Source organism: Hydractinia symbiolongicarpus, chromosome 2, assembly GCF_029227915.1.
Source record: "Hydractinia symbiolongicarpus strain clone_291-10 chromosome 2, HSymV2.1, whole genome shotgun sequence".
Taxonomy (NCBI): domain Eukaryota; kingdom Metazoa; phylum Cnidaria; class Hydrozoa; order Anthoathecata; family Hydractiniidae; genus Hydractinia; species Hydractinia symbiolongicarpus.
Window position 1 is genome coordinate 39,916,483 of NC_079876.1, and position 9,868 is coordinate 39,926,350.

The 9,868-nt window shown below is 34.5% G+C and overlaps 1 long non-coding RNA gene across 1 annotated transcript; it reads right to left on the reverse strand.

Moving 5' to 3' along the window:
• Positions 1–993: 993 nt before the first annotated feature.
• Positions 994–5,807, reverse strand: LOC130630746 (uncharacterized). Its single transcript, XR_008982116.1, has 3 exons — positions 5,573–5,807; positions 5,177–5,371; positions 994–1,192 (listed from the first exon to the last, which is right to left on the reverse strand). It is a non-coding gene; the product is annotated as an uncharacterized LOC130630746 (long non-coding RNA).
• Between the last annotated feature and the right edge of the window lie 4,061 nt (positions 5,808–9,868).

Here is a 9,868-nt window from a genome sequence, read left to right on the forward strand (position 1 = left end):
AAATTTTTCTATGCGCCGCTCGACCTTCTAGCCGTATGCAACGTTTTCTACATTTCTATACGGTTTCAACGAGGGGTCGCGCAACTCCTAACTCCAAGCCATTCTCTAGTTATTGTTATTTTTATGATAGATAGTATAGCCCTTTTTTGTTGCGTTTTTCGGCCAATTTCGCAACAAAACACGGCACAAAGACGGGGGTCATGTATAGGTTTTTTTTCACAATTTCTATCTTTAAAAATCAATAACTCCAGATTGAGACATGGTAAGAACTTAAAATTTTTACAGTAGATAGTATATTTGTAAAAGAAAAAATATATTAATTTTTGATGGTTTATTTTTAGAAATGACGTAATGATGACGTCATAGCTCAAATATTACTACAAATTGCTCTAAAAGCGCAAGAAAGTATACAACAACCAGTAAACAATTTTATAAACTGTAATCTTAACGTTAAACAAAGTTCATTAGAGTGTACGAAATTTCGGACAAGGGTGTAAATTTGCAGACCAGATAGAAAAAATGACGTCATAGTTGAAAAAATCTTTCCAAATTGATGAAAATGCAAAAAAGTTCACAGGAACATAATAAAACACCACAAATTAGTAACTATTCAAAAATTATACAAACACTCTTAAGGAGTACAAATATCTGACAAGAGTGTAATTTGCAGACCAGATAGAAAAAATGACGTCATAGTTGAAAAAATCTTTCCAAATTGATGAAAATGCGAAAAAAATTCACAGGAACATAATAAAACACCACAAATTAGTAACTATTCAAAAATTTTACAAACACTCTTGAAGAGTACAAAATATTTGACAAGAGTGTAATTTGCAGACCAGATAGTAAAAATGATGCTGTAGCTCAAAAATAACATAAAATCAATGTATAAAAGCAAAACAATTATACAATAACCGGCAAAAATGTTTATAAACTGTAATCTTAACATTGAGAGACTTCATAGAAATGTAAGAAATTTATATTTTTGCAGACCAGCCAGAGAAAATAACGTAATAGCTGAAAAGATATTTCAAATTTAAGGAAATGTAAAAAGAAAGTCCACAGGAACCACTGTAAAACACTAAGTTGGTAACTATAAAACTTTGACAAACACTCTTAAAGCTTGCAAAATATTTGACAGAGTATAAATATGCAGACCAGATGAAAATGGAACAACTGCACCTTTTAGCACCTAAATAAAAAAAAGAACGCAAAATATTAAGCTACCATAAGTGCTAAATGTTTTAATAGAACAATATATACCACATGTCACAAGTTGACAAAACAATGATCCTCAAAGGAAGAAGTTTTTGCCATAAAAAAGTTCCACGGTTTGAACGAAATACATTACCACAAAAATTTCTTCCCTCAAATATATAACTATACTATAACTAACTATATTCTAAGATAACATAATAACGTCTCCCTTCTCAAAATCTAAAATTATTGGAAAACTCCAAACTGTCTCAGGTTCTGACTCATATACTACATTAAACAACGTGCGTTTAGGATTGGAATGTCGTTTTGCTACACTTAGAATTTCCCCTTTACACCAATATGCATCCTCTTCATCTTCTTCCTTTAAATGATGCCGTATGTGTAAACCAACTAAACAATCAGGGTCTTTGATGAAGGAAGGGAGTTTGTTGCTTTTTTGTTGTTCAGACAGTTTTTTCATCCTTTCTTTCTTGATCTTTTCCATCAGTTCCTTTTTTTGGGTTGCAACTACTTCATCTCTATCTTCCTTCGACTTCAGGTTATCCTTTGTTACCTTTTCTGCAGATGATGAAAATGTTACATGCATGATTTTAACAAAGTTTTCAAGAAGCTCTTCCCAAGACAAATCAACTCTTTTGTTTCCACTCTGTTTTGTTTTGTTAAACAATTTGGAATTGCATTTGAAAGGCATAACATGCCTGTAAAAATTCATTTGCGCTAGCAAAACTTCTGCACGTTTTTGTGATGATATATCCATGATGTTTTTTTTCAGTTCATCAACAGATATCCAAGCCTGGACATTTAGCTCAAGCAATTTGTTAAAAGCTTCCACTTTCTTCAATGCTATTTTCTCTTCAGCTTTCTTTTTCATATCTTGTTTAGCAAGCAATTTCCTTTTCCTCTCCTCCAACAGTTCTTTTCTCCTTGATTTATACTTCGCCTTCATTTTTTCCACATTATGTCTGGCTGATTCCATCATACTTTTTTTCTCATCATAAGACTTCTGTTCAAACCAATCAAGTGTTTTGTTACGCGACCACATGGTTAAAGCCTGCAATGTTTCAACATTGGCACTTGGCTTCGTTTTCACTAACAAATCCAAAATTGCAAAGTCACTTTCAGAAGCCTTATTGGTTACTGGTACAATTGATGACGTCTCCTTTATTATCTGACTGGGGCTCCAGTACTTTCCTCCAGGCAGTTGATCCTTACATTGACGCTCTAAGATGATGAGAATTGCATGGCAAATAATTTCAAGGGCTTGCTGTGTTAGAATATCCAATTCATCATCACCTGTATCCTCAAATAGCTTGATAAATAATTCATCTTTGTTGTGTACAATAATACCATCCTCTTGGAAAATATGACTGCCAGATAGAAGTGATGAACAATTGTTGCAGAGTGCAGATAGTTTGACTTTAAGTTGTAACAGGTATGGATTTATTTCGAGGATACTTTCACAAGACTCTATTAATCGCCACAATGGACCAGTCAATAATTTATCAATAATGCCAAGTGCTCTGACTTCACTAAGAAACAACTTATTTGATACGTCTTCATTTACAGCTTTCAGTAAATTATTAGGATCAGGCCATGATGAAAGAAAAGATACGACTGCATCACGATGGTAATATAATGCAGCAGCGTTATAAAACAATATGTTAAAACGATTTCCAATAAATGGTACAAAGTAAGATTTCTGATTGCGACCAGCTAAAAACGAGTTAAAATACGATGCTACTCCACATTCGTCACTTCCACGCACATGAAAAGCTTTACAAGCTGTACGCACTAATCTAGAAGCAGAAGATTCTTTTGCACTATTGAAGGCAAATACTGTTTCATAGTCATCACAGAGGACCATTCTCTCAAATGAATGCAGAACTTTATCTGCCTCTGAGGCAAAATTTGGCAGAAGATGTAATTTGCAAAAGAAATTTCCCATATCGGTCATGTCCGTTTTTTGTGTTTCGCTTAAATAATTCCAGTTTTCTACAACATTTGGTAATAATTTTTCCCTTAAAGATTTCAGTTGTGAGTTAAATAAAGGATTAATAGGGCCAAGATCCGACATTGTAGATTTGATTGATGTGACAAGCCGGGAAAAATTTGCATCCTTGTCACATTCTTTCAGAATGTCACACATGTCATCAATTGTGTCAGTAAAATTTTTCATTACTATTGCCGCATCTCCACCTGCAACTTCTGATAATCCAAATGTTAAAGTTTTTCCTTTCGATGTTGTAATCTGAAAATTTTGATAATGTTTATGGTATTTTGATGTACCATCTCCATGTAAACAATTACCAAACGCCTCCTTGTCATTATCAATCATTGCTTCTGCAACCTGTAATTGTGCTAAAATTAATGCTTCTTGCATTAAATGACTTTTTAAACCTTGTGAAGGCAACCTGTCAACCCTTTTTTTTGCAAGTTTTTCAAGTACAACCTTGATCACATCATTTACCTTTCCCATGCTGACATTCAAGGAAAGTAATTCCATAACAACTTCTCTTATTTCGTCTGAATAACGACCACCTTCAAATGTTACAATTTCATTGTCGTTTAATAACGAAACGAGCATTTGCAAATCACGATTTTCTTCAGTAAGTTGCTTCATGTTTGTACAGAGTTTGTCATAATCACTTTTTAAACACTTCATATCATTCACTTCTTTGTGGTCAATCAATTTTTTCTGGTTTTCAATTTTTAGCAACAAACTGTGCGTCTTTCTTTTCAGTTTTGCTTTCTCATTCCGCAGATCATCAACTATAGTTTCACTGTTTTCTAATTTATCATTGAGTCTGTTCAAGTTTACTTTCATGTCATCCAACTCATCACTTTTATTCTCAGTACCAGATATCAATTCAGCTATTTCTGATTCCATTTTATTAATTTTATCATCTCTGTTTTTAATTTTCTTTGATAAATTTCTCAATTTATCTGCCCTCGCTTTGCTATTATCTTTAAATTTCAATTCCACATTTCTAAGTTTTTCCTCTACTTCAAGATAATTGTTCTTTATACGACGATATTCTGCTGTCAACTTATTTTCATCCTTCATTGCTACAAATAACTCGTTACTAAGTTTCTTAACCTCTTTGACTTGTGTGTTGTATTGAATTTCTAATTCTTGAAAATTTTCGCACTTTCTTTTTAAACTTTTGTTTTCCTCCTTTAATTGTTTCATTTTCTCTTTAAACAAAACTTCATTTCTAGAACTAGCCGCATCAATAGATCGCTGATGTGGGGTAATTTGCACTGGAACACTAAACTCAGCTTCCAACAAAGTTTCTATAGCAGAATTAGCTTTCCTTTTTTTCAGACCATTTACTTTCTCTACTAGTCTTTTAACTTTTGTATATAACGCTTTTTCTGGACATGTTATTTCAACACCAAGTAAAACAAATCCATCACTTACTTCTTTAATGCTTTTTTCATTCAATGAAGAAAAAAGATCATAAACTTGTTTATTTTTAATACTCATTTTTAAAGCTGAAAATATATCAAGCGAAACTGCACTAATAATTTTATTGTCTAACATAAGCTGCAAAACTTTTAACCAATGCATATTATTTTTAAAATACCATTCCTACCTAGACTGTGTATTATCTGCCTTTCTAGTTTACGTCAGCAATTATGATATAGCTATACATACTAAACAATGGAATATTTACAAAAATAACATTATATAATCATTATCTCTTCAATTATTATCTAAATCTTGCTTTTTAAAACAGTATAAGCTAGCTATAAAGTAACCTACTCTGACTCTTAGCTAACTTTAGGCCTGGAAAGTTGGAAGAGAGGCGTTTTTGTAAAAAAGAATAATGGTAAACAGTAAACAGTTTGCAAGAACTGAGTGGGTAACAAATTGGTATCTGGAATCAACAAATTTCCAAGCCTAATACTTTAAGTGTTTAAAAACCAAATCACACTAGTAGTAAGCAAAATATACCTTTATCTATTAACCACACAGTGGTATGGAATAATTAAACACAACATCACACACTCCATCTTCTGGTCCACTACTTCGGCTAATATATATATAGCTAGGTAGCTAGCTAGCTTTGGTGCTTTAGTTTAGTAGCTGTGTCTAATGTTAACTGGAATATCTAGCACATAGCCATGATTAATAGCCATCATTCCAAGACTATAAATTATATAATAAAATAAAATAAATAAAAAGTCGAAATTCGTTGTTGCACTGCAGCAAGTCACATAGAACTTTAAGACGGGGGTTCGATATAAACAAAAAATGCTTTTTCTCCAGATTTGTCATGCAGGAAAGTTAGGAATAAGAATAGAAATTGAAAGGATATTTTTAATATAAACTAATTTCAAGTGAGACTACCTGATACGTCATGCACTTTCCTCTGTTTGCGCCAAGTTTACATTTCCCTCGTCGAAATCTGAATACACTGTTGGTCGTTTAAACAAGTCTCATTCAAAAAAACAAATTTAAGGTACTTAACAATCACTATCTGCCCATACACCATCTGTCTTAAGCGAAATAGGTGCCGAATTCGACGATTTAAAATAAGTGCCATCACGCGCAATAACAAAATACGCGTTGCCGTGTGCGAGCTTGTTTTAAGCTGAATTTCCGAACACGGCAAAAAGTCACGTGACTGAACAGCCTACTTTTATTCAGCGTCTCATCAAAAATGAAAACATTTTTAAAAACTACAAGTCTCATGGGCTTTAGTGGTGAAATAATAATTTAAAAAATCGTTCTGGAAATGAGTTTACTCGCAGGGTACTTTCTTTGTATACTTTTGACTATACGGGCCGAGTCCGGGATTTACGGGAAATCGCAGGTTTTCGTTTGCCGGCGATTAAACTTCTTTTATTCAGCGTCTCATCAAAAATGAAAACATTTTTGAAAACTACAAGTCTCATGCGTTTTAGTATGAAAAAAAAATTTAAAAAATCGTTCGGCAAATGAGTTTACTCCCTGGGTACTTTCTTTGTATACTTTTGACTATACGGGCCGAGTCCGGGATTTACGGGAAGTCGCGGGTTTTCGTTTGCCGGCGATTAAACTTCTTTTATTCAGCGTCTCATCAAAAATGAAAACATTTTTGAAAACTACAAGTCTCATGCGTTTTAGTGGTGAAAAAATAAATTAAAAAATCGTTCGGGAAATGAGTTTACTCACAGGGTACTTTTTTTGTATACATTCGACTATACGGGCCAAGCCCGGGATTTACGGGAAATCGCGGGTTTTCGTTTGCCGGCGATTAAACATCTTTTATTCAGCGTCTCATCAAAAATGAAAACATTTTTGAAAACTACAAGTCTCATGTGTTTTAGTGGTGAAAAAATAATTTAAAAAATCGTTCGGGAAATGAGTTTACACCCTGGGTACTTTCTTTGTATACTTTTGACTATACGGGCCGAGTCCGGGATTTACGGGAAATCGCAGGTTTTCGTTTGCCGGCGATTAAACTTCTTTTATTCAGCGTCTCATCAAAAATGAAAACATTTTTGAAAACTACAAGTCTCATGCGTTTTAGTATGAAAAAAAATTTTAAAAAATCGTTCGGCAAATGAGTTTACACTGTGGGTACTTTCTTTGTATACTTTTGACTATCCGGGCCGAGTCCTGGATTTACGGGAAATCGCAGGTTTTCGTTTGCCGGCGATTAAACTTCTTTTATTCAGCGTCTCATCACAAATGAAAACATTTTTGAAAACTACAAGTCTCATGCGTTTTAGTGGTGAAAAAATAATTTAAAAATTCGTTAGGGAAATGAGTTTACTCACTGGGTACTTTCCTTGTATACTTTTGACTATACGGGCCGAGACCGGGATTTACGGGAAATCGCGGGTTTTCGTTTGCCGGCGATTAAACTTCTTTTGTATAGCGTCTCATCAAAATTGAAAACATTTTTAAAAACTACAAGTCTCATGGGTTTTAGTGGTGAAAAAATAATTTAAAAAATCGTTCTGGAAATGAGTTTACTCGCAGGGTACTTTCTTTGTATATATTCGACTATACGGGCCAAGCCCGGGATTTACGGGAAATCGCGGGTTTTCGTTTGCCGGCGATTAAACATCTTTTATTCAGCGTCTCATCAAAAATGAAAACATTTTTGAAAACTACAAGTCTCATGTGTTTTAGTGGTGAAAAAATAATTTAAAAAATCGTTCTGGAAATGAGTTTACTCGCAGGGTACTTTCTTTGTATATATTCGACTATACGGGCCAAGCCCGGGATTTACGGGAAATCGCGGGTTTTCGTTTGCCGGCGATTAAACATCTTTTATTCAGCGTCTCATCAAAAATGAAAACATTTTTGAAAACTACAAGTCTCATGTGTTTTAGTGGTGAAAAAATAATTTAAAAAATCGTTCTGGAAATGAGTTTACTCGCAGGGTACTTTCTTTGTATATAATCGACTATACGGGCCAAGCCCGGGATTTACGGGAAATCGCGGGTTTTCGTTTGCCGGCGATTAAACATCTTTTATTCAGCGTCTCATCAAAAATGAAAACATTTTTGAAAACTACAAGTCTCATGTGTTTTAGTGGTGAAAAAATAATTTAAAAAATCGTTCGGGAAATGAGTTTACACCCTGGGTACTTTCTTTGTATACTTTTGACTATACGGGCCGAGTCCGGGATTTACGGGAAATCGCAGGTTTTCGTTTGCCGGCGATTAAACTTCTTTTATTCAGCGTCTCATCAAAAATGAAAACATTTTTGAAAACTACAAGTCTCATGCGTTTTAGTATGAAAAAAAATTTTACAAAATCGTTCGGCAAATGAGTTTACACTGTGGGTACTTTCTTTGTATACTTTTGACTATCCGGGCCGAGTCCTGGATTTACGGGAAATCGCAGGTTTTCGTTTGCCGGCGATTAAACATCTTTTATTCAGCGTCTCATCAAAAATGAAAACATTTTTGAAAACTACAAGTCTCATGTGTTTTAGTGGTGAAAAAATAATTTAAAAAATCGTTCTGGAAATGAGTTTACTCGCAGGGTACTTTCTTTGTATATAATCGACTATACGGGCCAAGCCCGGGATTTACGGGAAATCGCGGGTTTTCGTTTGCCGGCGATTAAACATCTTTTATTCAGCGTCTCATCAAAAATGAAAACATTTTTGAAAACTACAACTCTCATGTGTTTTAGTGGTGAAAAAATAATTTAAAAAATCGTTCGGGAAATGAGTTTACACCCTGGGTACTTTCTTTGTATACTTTTGACTATACGGGCCGAGTCCGGGATTTACGGGAAATCGCAGGTTTTCGTTTGCCGGCGATTAAACTTCTTTTATTCAGCGTCTCATCAAAAATGAAAACATTTTTGAAAACTACAAGTCTCATGCGTTTTAGTATGAAAAAAAATTTTACAAAATCGTTCGGCAAATGAGTTTACACTGTGGGTACTTTCTTTGTATACTTTTGACTATCCGGGCCGAGTCCTGGATTTACGGGAAATCGCAGGTTTTCGTTTGCCGGCGATTAAACTTCTTTTATTCAGCGTCTCATCACAAATGAAAACATTTTTGAAAACTACAAGTCTCATGCGTTTTAGTGGTGAAAAAATAATTTAAAAATTCGTTAGGGAAATGAGTTTACTCACTGGGTACTTTCCTTGTATACTTTTGACTATACGGGCCGAGACCGGGATTTACGGGAAATCGCGGGTTTTCGTTTGCCGGCGATTAAACTTCTTTTGTATAGCGTCTCATCAAAATTGAAAACATTTTTAAAAACTACAAGTCTCATGGGTTTTAGTGGTGAAAAAATAATTTAAAAAATCGTTCTGGAAATGAGTTTACTCGCAGGGTACTTTCTTTGTATATATTCGACTATACGGGCCAAGCCCGGGATTTACGGGAAATCGCAGGTTTTCGTTTGCCGGCGATTAAACATCTTTTATTCAGCGTCTCATCAAAAATGAAAACATTTTTGAAAACTACAAGTCTCATGTGTTTTAGTGGTGAAAAAATAATTTAAAAAATCGTTCTGGAAATGAGTTTACTCGCAGGGTACTTTCTTTGTATATATTCGACTATACGGGCCAAGCCCGGGATTTACGGGAAATCGCGGGTTTTCGTTTGCCGGCGATTAAACATCTTTTATTCAGCGTCTCATCAAAAATGAAAACATTTTTGAAAACTACAAGTCTCATGTGTTTTAGTGGTGAAAAAATAATTTAAAAAATCGTTCTGGAAATGAGTTTACTCGCAGGGTACTTTCTTTGTATATAATCGACTATACGGGCCAAGCCCGGGATTTACGGGAAATCGCGGGTTTTCGTTTGCCGGCGATTAAACATCTTTTATTCAGCGTCTCATCAAAAATGAAAACATTTTTGAAAACTACAAGTCTCATGTGTTTTAGTGGTGAAAAAATAATTTAAAAAATCGTTCGGGAAATGAGTTTACACCCTGGGTACTTTCTTTGTATACTTTTGACTATACGGGCCGAGTCCGGGATTTACGGGAAATCGCAGGTTTTCGTTTGCCGGCGATTAAACTTCTTTTATTCAGCGTCTCATCAAAAATGAAAACATTTTTGAAAACTACAAGTCTCATGCGTTTTAGTATGAAAAAAAATTTTAAAAAATCGTTCGGCAAATGAGTTTACACTGTGGGTACTTTCTTTGTATACTTTTGACTATCCGGGCCGAGTC